The sequence below is a fragment of the Ptychodera flava genome, chromosome 17, assembly GCF_041260155.1.
Source record: "Ptychodera flava strain L36383 chromosome 17, AS_Pfla_20210202, whole genome shotgun sequence".
NCBI classification, from domain to species: domain Eukaryota; kingdom Metazoa; phylum Hemichordata; class Enteropneusta; family Ptychoderidae; genus Ptychodera; species Ptychodera flava.
Genome location: NC_091944.1, coordinates 963,534 through 975,876, shown reverse-complemented (window position 1 = coordinate 975,876; position 12,343 = coordinate 963,534). Strand labels below are relative to the sequence as shown.

General features: G+C 34.0%; 1 protein-coding gene across 1 annotated transcript in view; it reads right to left on the bottom strand.

The window, feature by feature from the left end:
• LOC139115098 (oxidation resistance protein 1-like) overlaps positions 1 to 12,343 on the bottom strand; it is a 49,905-nt gene that overhangs the window by 36,769 nt on the left and 793 nt on the right.

Below are 12,343 nucleotides of genomic sequence, written 5' to 3'. Positions count from 1 at the left end.
GCATTTATGAAATTAACAAAAATGTTGCACAACTCCAAATACTGTTATAAAACAGATACACTATGACTATGAGGAGATTTTTTTGGTGAGACAAATTTAATATTGATTATCTTTTGTCGATGAATTTTTTAAATGCATGTATACATGACATTAAAAGTGAGGACATTACGGATTAAAGTTACTGCATTGTTACAAGGTAATTTTGACCTCACAACTGCTGTTGGTGACAACTATCAGGTCTAATTTAAATATGCAGCATCAGCTGACAGGCTGTGATATCTGTCCAGGTTATAAATCAACAAACAATAACATAAATCCATAAATTTACATTCAAGAGTTAGATGTACCTGCAACTGTAGGAGTGATCAAAAATTTAGCAGCACAATATTCAACATATTGGTACTCAGATAGTAAAACAGGAAAACTGACTCTGATTACATTTCATGAAGTACATTTATCATATAAAAACATCCACCATTTCCCTGACTGAACATCCTGTCATGGGAAACATGACATGACATTATCCAACTTCCTCACAAAATGCCAGTCTGATATTTGAAATGAAGGTCAACTTCAAGGGCAACAAAACTAAGACACTGGTTCTCAACTTCTGGTAACATCTACACAGCCTATCAAACAAACTGTCATGCTGACAGATTAAATTTATGTATGTTTTTCACATATGTCAATTTTTATTGCATTGTTACATATTTTTACTTGATATTACTAAAATATTTTCACATGATGTTACTAAAATAACATTGATTCTTGTTTCTGTATTGTTACTGTGTTATTACTGATTGGGCTATAATGAGGTAAACGCCACAAGCAATGTTGTGGTCAATGAATCTGATAGTGTCAGTGGATTTCAATTCTGTCAATTCTATGACACTAGCAATCATAGAACACAATGATGTCAGACAAGATGACCTCTAGCACAGCTGTGTACAGCATAGTAAACACCACTCTGTTAATCTGACTAAACATATTGTGACAAAGAAATGAAAAACTGTCAGGTCACTGTGTATATAGATGACCTTGTAATCTTTTCCATGTAAAGAGCATGTCAAATTGCATGTCAAATTGCATTACACAGTCTATTAATCAATTTACAAATACTGATTGTGAATACCTGTCTATGCATTCATGACATTCTTCCCTCCCTGTACAAGGTAAAATGTTTTGTTGTATATTACCATCTGATACTGAAGCTAACTATACTGTATTGAACTGTCATGTGAAGTCAATGTTCAATGTCACCTGCTCTTTCCTTCACAAAACCAACTGTTTTCACCATTGTACAAGTATTCCACTTGGACACAGGGAAGTGAAAATACAAAAATCACATGCTTTATTAGTAGAATTGACAGAAATGTTACTTTACTCTCTGATAGACAGATTTGAAAGACTCCACAAACCAACCCACACATTTGAATGTGCAAGTATAATGTCAAAAATTAAACTGATTATACCATAACAGAGAATTTGCATGCATTAAAATACATGTAATCAACACACATGTACCCTGGATTTATTTATACCTCAACACCAACCATGACCCACCAGCAGTAATTGATTTTGACATTTGAATTTGATACATTATTGCATATAAATGCAATAGTCAGCAGTGCAGTCTTAATTGCTGGCATACCTTTGCACCTACTGAATTATTTTCCATGTAAAAATTACTCCATGCATGGTAAAATTCAGGTATTACATGGAACACACACAGAAGACACAAAGTCTAGCCATTATGTCATTGTTGTAAAATTCCTAATTGTATCATGTAACTGTACATTGTACATGTATATGCATGTATTTGAAATGCAGTTAGGTTTGATTGCCATTAAAACCAGATCTGTTTTTATTACTACTGTTATCCGTTTCTCCATTTCTATATCTTATCTGCATTAAATCCTTCCATCAAAATTACATTATATCAAAAGTTTATAAATATTTGGTCATCCGTGGACCATGATATCATGAAATCTGTACTGTAAGATTTAATTACCTGCAATCATATTGTATAAAATCAAGGCAAAACATCATTTTTAAAGGTACCAAAGTCACACTTTTTTGAGCTTTTTTCATGAGTTTTGTTTTGATATGAAAAGTGATTTGACATGGTTTGACTTCTTGAAACAAACACAAATACTGGTCAGCTGTACACACTCTCAATTCTTCTTGCAGCCAAACAAGATTAAACATTATGGGTTACAATTTAGTCTGTACCGAAAATTCAAGTTCTCTGCACAATGTTACCATTTTCTATCATTTCATTTTGAGGTCACAAATGAAAGCATTTGTTTGCATTAAAGAATAGGATCATTTCTGACATCGCTGCAGTTACTGTGTGCACCATCATTATTTTGTATGCTGAGTAACTGTACGCAAGTATTCCATGCTTAGACATTGAACAAATCTATACAGAACTACTCCTGTGTAAAAAACCTTATAATAAATATGGCCATTAATCATTAAGAAGGCACACTGTAGCATGATTGATTGAGAGAATACAATTTGCATAACTTGACGGCTTCACGCTGGCCATTTTTTCATATTCAGTAAACAACAAACACACAATTACTTGTACTGTCACACAGCCATGCTATATACAGTACATGTACCTAATGCTACACAGGACTAAAGTTTATTTTCAAAGACAAGAAGCAGAAGGACAACAAAACAATAAACAATAAATTTATTTCAACAACTGTTGAATCAATGACATGATCATACAGGTTGTCAAGTACCAACACACTGTGTCAATTTAATAGAACAATGAAAGAAAGGAGACAATAGCTTTTCCAAGCTGTTGACACCAAACGACACAATGCTGCTCACGTATTAAGACTAAAAAAATGTAATTGTGTCTTGATTGAAACTTGCATTTCTGCAAAAGGTTACTGCTCAAGGGATAGAATCCAGAATTTCTGTTCAATAATTGAGCAGCTAATACAGCCAGAAATGTACATCACTAATTTGTAGAAACCTAACTTGATCACCCTGTCCCATAATCTGAAGAAATGCTGCTTAAATAGTAATGTTGTTTCCATATGATTTCATCAACTTTCCTAGTCAAAGACAGTTAACAAGTTTTCTTAGAATATTAAGTAGACTTAGCAACCACATATAGCATTACCACAAACCATGCAATGAGCATTGTCAATATTGAGTATACAATTACCAAAACCTGTGAAAATATACAGTACATACCTCTCTTTGTGTTTGCCAGACCAACACGTTAGTGGTGTCCGGGCACAAAAACACAACATGTAAATTGGACTATGTACAGTGCATAATATTGAAGGTTATAAATAATGATAACAAAATATGACCTTTAACCTATGACCTTACACAGATCACATGATGCTTACATCTGTCACACAGACATACCTTACAAAAGTCCTTCACTCAGTAATTTCAGGGACTTTACTGAAAGCTGTTGTCATTAATTCCTAAAGCCATGGTTTTGATATGAAAGTTCATTTGATTTTAATCCCTTGTTCATGTTTATTTGTAAAAAATTTGTTCTGTTAATCAATTTGTTCAGAGATAAAGCTGAAAAAAAATCTGTCCTTTTAATAAACAACAACTGGATTAAAAAGTTTTCTAGACTTCTCTTTGAATTAATCTCATCACATAATGTCACATCACACCACATTGAAGTTATTAAAATTATAGATGTCAGTGATCTAACAACTTTCGTTTAATTGAAGATTTTATTCATTGAAGACTAAACAGAATCCAACAAAGACTGTTTGAATTCTTATTAACATTTAATATGGTAGATACCGGTATAACATGGTATTCTGACTGTAGTGCATCTGTTTGTAATGTGCTGTAATGTTCTGTAATGCTGGCCATTTGTTCTGATAACAAGCTTTAGTTGATAAATTCAAGCCTAGTTTCACTGATGTGTTTCATGATAATGTGTTTCATTTAAGGTATTAGGTGTGCCATAGGGACAGATGCCTGGGCTTCTCAAACTTTTACAATTACCTTTTTGGTCTAACACTTGAAGGAGGGCTTATTTTCAAGCTAATGGAGTAAATAAAGTTTTTGTCAGCTGATTTTTGTGAAAATCAAGACTTTAACTTCTCCCTACATAGTTAACACACGGATACCGGTCATTTTCAATTTCAAATGTCAGTAAATCTTAGGTAATATTTCTCTAATACCAAAATTTGCTCAGTGACCCTTGATTTTTAATTTTTGTTTTGAAAGAGAATAGTCCAAAATTTCCTGGAGACCAGTTTGAGCTATTAAAGTTAAAGTCTTTCACTTTCCAGGCATGTACCAGTATTTGAAATTAAACATTGTTTTACTTCAGAAAAGATTAAACTAGTAGCATTGGTAATCATGATATTGAAAATTTGAACCACATTATGCAGTGACTTGTAATGGCAATTATCAATGGAATGTCAAAAATGATCAACAGCGTGTGAAATAACAAACCAGTTACACATACCAATCTAGTATTTGCGTGTTTTTACAAATATTTTGTAGACTAAGTTGTTGATGAATATTGGTACCTAGGGGTCATTGAAATTGCCTAAGTTGAAAAAACATTGACAAACCTCCGAGAGGCAATATGTAGAAATGCAAAGAGATTGTTTAAATATCATTGATGAAAACTTTGTACCGGATTGTCAAAAACTCTTTGATGTGTGACAATCAACTCAGTTATCAAACCCAACAGAAATAAATCATTAATTCCCAATTAAAATGGATATACTTCACTTTAATGAGACACACTTGAGTGAATCTATCAACCTCTTACATAATACCTGATACTTATCTCAATGTATTTGTATACAATTTACACAGTAGTATTGTGAACCTGTTGGAGACTACCAGTTAATAACAAACGTTTCCCTGCCTTATGTCTAATGTTGGAAGCAGTGCAGTGTCTACACAATTAACATATTTGACGTCATATTAATTAGCTCTGCCCAACCAAGTCATAGGCCAATCATGAGAGGGTCATTTTCAGTGATTGACTTTGAAAGGGACGCTAGTGACGTCATGGTCTCAGTGGTGACCATTGACATTCAAATGAGCAGTTTTTACAACTCCAGCTCGAAATACTGCTCACGAGACTAGACGGGAGTGGGGACGGAGGTACGGAGGCAAGCGGACGGTAAAGCAATCTAGGATATCACTGTACAGACATGAATACAGAAAACACAGTCAGGTACTACAGTAAAGACTTAGGGTGTATTAACCCCTTATGTTCATTTACATTCTATGAAGGAAACTCACTGCTGATAGGGATATTCTAAACCAAACTTGATCAACTGAAGATGAAATAAGATACAAATATGATGCTTTTATTTATCATTTATAAACATTTTGTTAGTACTTATTTTTCCACTGAACACACCTAACTTAGTACCCTCAGTGACAACTTCCATTAACATATCTGCAGTAACTCAAACAACTGCCATTTTGAAGTTTACACAGAACCACATCACATCTATCTTAGACCTGCCTTCACCTTTGTAAACTTGCTGTATGTCAGATGTCAGAACATGTAATTTCTCATCAATCAAACAAGGCGACATGACATGGTACACGATAGACATATGTACGTAAATTATTAAGAATATATAATCTAGACTGGAACATGATCACAAGAGGTAACTGTGAGTATGACTCACTCATTCCAAAATTACAGCAGCGCATGTGATACAGTGTTAAATTTCCTCAATTGTTTATATTAGACTGTATTATTATCAGGATCAAAGACAAAATCTATTCAAAGCAATAACTGTACCAGCCATAAATAACTGTGTGATCAAGGTAGCAACTGGATGTACATGATAGCCACAATACAGTACTGTAGTCACAGATACAGATGTCTTTATCAAACTATTTCAAACGAAAAATAATCCATGAAAATAAACAACGGGGAGGGGAGAAATGTATCTGATTTTGTCACAACAAAACCAGGAGACTTCATGATAAAACTAGAATCTAACTTGCCTGCCTTTATCCTATGGTTGATCTCTTTTCAATACCTTCCATGCAAAAACCCTTTACATTTTGATTTTGGTGCAGTGTTAACAGACGAAGACAATACATGTGAATTCTTTGTGAGTTTTTATTCACTTACAGGTTCTGTAATACATTTGCAGACTATGTTTTCAGAGTCATCTTAGAAATGATTTGTTATGACTCCATGTCGATGACATTCATTTATTTTCTATGAATCACTGAAATACAATGTTGTTTACAGAACGATGGCTGCAATTGATACCTGTTAACTGTTATACTGTTATAACTGTCACTCCATATTACAATGACATAGGCAAAGCCAGATGTCAATGTTTAGACATGGTAGACAATGATAAATGAAAATTCTGATAGCAATAATCCAGTTTCTCAAATCCTGTCATTTCAATCCATTCAAATTTGGCACTCACATACCCATAGCACACAGTAACACTCACATCTCTACCACTGGGCAAATCAGAGACTGGTACTAGGGTTTGAACTAAGCATGGTTCATTCACCTGGACTAACCTTACTGGATTGCTACAGTATGGCTTGCATGAACGGTGAACCACACTCCTACAACTTTACTAGATACTAGGTACTACCGGTACACAATGTAAATCTGAACGCATGTACATATCAATATTGTTAATACTTGCATATTATTTCATATCTACAATGTATACAATATATCATGAATTTGGTAGTTTTGCTGATCAGAAGTCTTGTTGCTCCATCCCTGCAAGATATTTGACCATGACAGGTTTTCTTCTTGGTGTAAAACACAGCATATCTACTGTGAAAATTGCAGTTTTCAATGCTGGCGTTTCTCCAGACCAAACCTAAATTTAGCTGGGTGTGAAGTTGTGACAGTTACATGTACTAATTTGGGAATCTGTTATCTGAAGAAAACCACAAAAAAAAACATGTTGTTCTAAATAAAGATGGGTCATGGCCAAACATTTGGGCTTTGTCCAAGTGTCTTGACCAATAATTCAAACTGTACGGAGCTACGATACATATAACTACTGTCAATGTCCGTTCAGTGACCCAAAAGGATGTGATGGCCTTGAAGATGAAAATATTAACCAACACTACATGATTGTCTTCATAAGTTTTTCTGTTGGCTTAGCAATCTGAGAACCATAATGATTGGTATAGTAAGGGCATCACTGATTGGTTGCCGTTTTCAAAGGTCAACTATTATCTTGTGACCGCCTTGTTGATTTGATGTCTGTTCTCTTTACCAAAGGTTTCTTGTAAAAGACTTCATGATTGGTGATTTCCATGTTGAGCTGTGTTTATTAATATTATTCCAAACACAGCTACATTCTTCATAATCTTCTGGATGTAGTTTTATTTTATATCCTGACATTGGGAATGACATAAACTTAGCCAAGTTTGACAGAGATTGTAAATAAATAATTTGAAAAATTTTCCAATGTTTACTGTACAGTGTATGGAATGTGTCCAAATCAAACCAGGGTCTTCACTGACACTACCATGACTTCAACGTATATAAGAATTATTGGACCCTTGATGTGACATTTTATTTGATTACTGTAATTTACTTCAATGACATTACATCAAACACAAAAACTTATCAAAATTGGTAATTGAAGAAATATTTTTATGATTGTCTTCATGAGAAAGGGTAACTGACTTTACAGCCAAATATAAAAATGTTGGTGATTTTTGAAAGTTACAAACATACATGTAGCGCTAAAGATCAAAGTCAAGCGAGAAAAGCAATTAAAAGAAAACTGTAAGGAGGCTGTTTTATTGCTTGAAGAAAGGTGAAGACTTTATGCTTTCTTTCTTGGATACAACAAAATATAACAGATATTATTGTAACATTTGGTTTGGTTATTATCTGACATAAAATGACAATTTGATATATTGGTTCAAAAATGATATAATATTCATCTCTGGTTCACTTTTTTGTACAAACAGAATTTTGCAAAAAATAGGAAGTTGGGTGTAACCTTTAACCCAGATATGAAGATGGTGTGGTATGGATTGCGTTGACATTTATACCACTACTTATGATGAAATATGCATTGGAATTGATTTTATACATGCATATAAATGAACAGGCAGATTTAAAATTTCACAAACATGGAAATGATACCATTCAGTAAAGTGGTGTAAAATTTGTCGATTTTTCATAAAGAGACAGTGGCATTCACAGGTACCACAGACCATAGCATTGGTACTTGTTCATTATTTATATTCTTTGTACCAATATAATTGTTAGTGAAACACAGGCTGTACACTCTCACTATAACATTGAGTTGATATTCAAGTTATGAGAACTAATTATCAACTTCCTATTATACGTCTTTCATTTGATCCAGGGCAGATACGCATGAACTACACACAAAAATACATGGTATGCTTGTTCATTGTTGATTCTTTCAGTAATTAATTATAATATTGAGAAATTTTATAAGTGGGGTTGACCTGAGTGAGATCCAAGCACAGGACAGTGGAATATACTTCAAAAACAGTTATCACATAATTTATATATGAATTGTGAGAGCAGAGAGAAAGCACTGGAAGAATTGAGAAGTGCTTGGGATTCCTATATAAGCTGACCTTTACACAGCAATATCAACGTGTCCATTTACCCTAGTTTTTACAACTGTATCTGCATTATAAATATTTGCATATAGCAATTCATCAAAGCTAGATGTATGCCTGCTGACAAACATCAAAATGTCAAAGATACATTTGTTTTGTCTGCAACAAGCATGAACAAAGACAAAGAAAACATGCAAATGTGTCTTGTCTGCAACAAGCATGAACAAAGACAAAGAAAACATATGCAAATGTGTTTGTGTTCATGTTATGGTTCCAATAACAAGTACATTGTAATTTCTCTTAGAAAGCTACAAACCACATATCAAAGTCACTCGATGAGACTATAGACCCTGGCGAGACAGAAAATGATGTGGAAGGAAAATGTAAAAACATTTCTGAATTCTATAGTCAGCGGATCAGGGAAGCCATATTATACATCTTTGGCAAGTAGACCAGACTGGCCTAAACTTTGTATATCCAAATTTCATAATGATTTGAACATATCAAACTTTGTATATCAAAATTTCATAATCATTTGAACAAATCTGAATGGAGTCACCAAATTTGCCAACTTCATCATCATGTTGGGTAGGAGAGGTTTCAGGCAAGAATTTTTTTTGAAATTTGAGCAAAATATATACAAAAACATTCTAAAAATTATACATGCAAGTTTTATGCTAGTATGAATATTTGTGAATAAGGTATCCCTTTGGATCTACGTATTAAATATGAAATCAGTGGTATCAGAGAAACTGATATTTTGACCAAAGCAAATTGAACAGGGCAGGACTTCCCAAGGAACTTGTAAACCAAACAGGAAGGTTTCCTGTGAACAGTGGTTTAAGAGAAGTCTAATGCTGACACACCCCATTAGACAGTCTGTCTGTCTGAGAAGCTGCATGTTGCTGATAGCTGAGATGAAATCATTTAAATTTTACACTACTAATGAATGTCAAAGAATTACTTCAGTGCACATAGTTCTCAACTACCAACATGTATTATTTAATCATGTACTAGCCTGTCCCAAATAACCATATTTATTGGTCTAAAGCATTCTCATTATACTTACAATTGTAAGTTACAATTATGTGACTGTTGGTTACTAGACTGACATGTATATTGAGGATGATTTCAGCTGAGGCACATGACATCCAGCTGAGACAAGTCACATGTATTTCTTCCTGTTTATACAACTTTGGTTCAGGCTATACAAGAACTGGATCCATGGTACAAGTACACACTAGATGACATCAGCAGTCTAGCAGTCATACTCTGACCTACAAATCATCTGAATGAACAACATTTGGAATGAACTCTCTCAGGTTGCACACTGTACCAGGCAATAGCAAATGAACATATGGATTCTTGATAAAAAATACATACTTTAGTGAGAATATGGTTTTCAAAGACAAATACTGCTACTAAAGATTACCGCAAGTATTACACAAATAACCCTCAAGCAATATTAATTACATAAGTTTATCACACAAGTTACATATCAAAGTAGCTGTATCAAAAGAGATGATCTGTCCAGCAACTGATTTAGCAAACTAGAATATGATGTCAAGGGCCCATCGGGTAATTGCTGTATTATATTGAACAGTTACAGTTACTCTTAAAAGTTGATCATTGCATATACACCTAACAATAAAATTTTCACAGAATGGTTCATGATATAGAATTGATTTTCTGATATATCATCAAATTTTGCTCAACACAGTTATGTGTAATTATCAAGTCATCTCTTACTACAATGTAACTTCTGACATTCAATATCAAATAGTTTAACATTTAAACATGTGTTTCAAACTGGGAAACTACTTTGGGGTTTACAGAGCTGAAACATATAGACTGCTGGTTAAACTGTTGGCAACACGCTGTCTCCATATGAAAGGTATTCATGAAAGGTATTCATACTTGCAAAATACTAGATTCATACTTGCAGTTGTATTGATGAGATTAAAAATCCTCAAGAACATTGTATTACTGAAAAATATCAAATGTGCGGACTTTAAAGCTGTGCTGGAATTTTTGGCCATTCTTGTCAAGAATGGAATTATATTCATGAAGTATTAATCTGCTCATAATTCATTATTTACAATGAAAAAAATTGATATATTACCGTACGGTATCAATGAGAAATAATAATGATGATGCAAGCACTTATATAGTGTCATATATGTGTACACAAAAAAATTCTCACATAGACACTAAACAAGAAACAAATAAATGACAGCAATTGGAAAGCATGTACATGTAATCATGAAACATTTCATGTTGCCATCGACATTACATGGATAGAGAAATTACAGTGGGTCAAACAGAAGTACACAAAATTTTATCAGATATGGCTGATACGTGTACAGTATAAATCATCAACCATAGGTTTCCATCATATAATGTGACGGCATCATTGCATATGTTTCACTTCTATTGAATACACCTGACGTTAAATTAACCCATTTTTATGACTAAAACTGATTTAAAAATCAAATTCTTCACTGTGCACAAAAATGTACTTTACTAATGATTTTCCTACTTCCTCAAAACTCCTATTGTAACTTTTTTCTGGGTCACCCAACAAATGTTAATTTGAAGATTTCCTCTCACAGAAATTTCATGGTAAGTGGTCTAAACAAAATCTGCAGAACATAGAAAACATTTTGATGTAACTTTTGGGTGATAATTAATTTACCATAGGAAAACATAGCAAACTATTCAGTGTTTGGAGAGCCAGGAGAGAGCCACTATTACTGTGTTTTGTTAAAGTGAGTTCACCCAGCTACTCTAATTGACCCTCCAGGTTTTGTTAGCAGAAGTGGTACATCAATGCTGGAAGCTTTTTCAGTTTTTATCCACAGAACTGAATTTGCTCACAGGAATGATGATAAAATGAGAAACAGGCACTAAATGTTTGAAGCCCCCTTTAAGCGCATTGCACGCAAACGATACCCAGTTGATTGCATGAATGTAACAACTACTGACTATAGCATAACTGTGATTGACGTGTCAGTAGCTTTGAACAAACAGCGCAGAGCGTATTTCTTGTACCAAACGTGCTGTTGTCATACCGGAAGTCACCCTGTAGCAGCAAAGACATTGTACATGCACATCGTACATGCATCAGCATCTTTTCATTTTTACAAACAAAGGATAATTTCCCAGCAAAAGTGTTACTTGTTCACTAGTCTTTTCATTTGCATCTCATTAAGTTAAAGTCTAGCTTGATTGATGCACTGTAGACCCCATTGTCTTACTGTCAGTTGAGCACAATGTGAGTATCCAATGTAGACTCCATTGTCTTACTGTCAGTTGAGCACAATGTGAGTATCCAATGTAGACCCCATTGTCTTACTGTCAGTTGAGCACAATGTGAGTATCCAATGTAGACCCCATTGTCTTACTGTCAGTTGAGCACAATGTGAGTATCCAGTGCAAGATAAAAGCAATCCCAAATTTTTACATGAATCAAGTGTCATGTTCAATTCATTCATTTCAACGTTGTAGCACATCATCAAAATGTCATTGGAGGTAAATTGTTTTGTGTAGCCTCTCTGAAAGCTCATTTGCATATTTGTCACATTATTTCACCAAAAATTCAACATTTACATGGCAACCACTTCTCTTGCATATCACCCAACTGATAGATTTCACCACAAATGTCTTTCTTGCGTTAAGGAGACACATTTATAGTGTAGCTTTTTGCATAAGCCTGCATAATAAATAATGGCTTGTGTAAAGTTGTGATACTGTAAGGCTT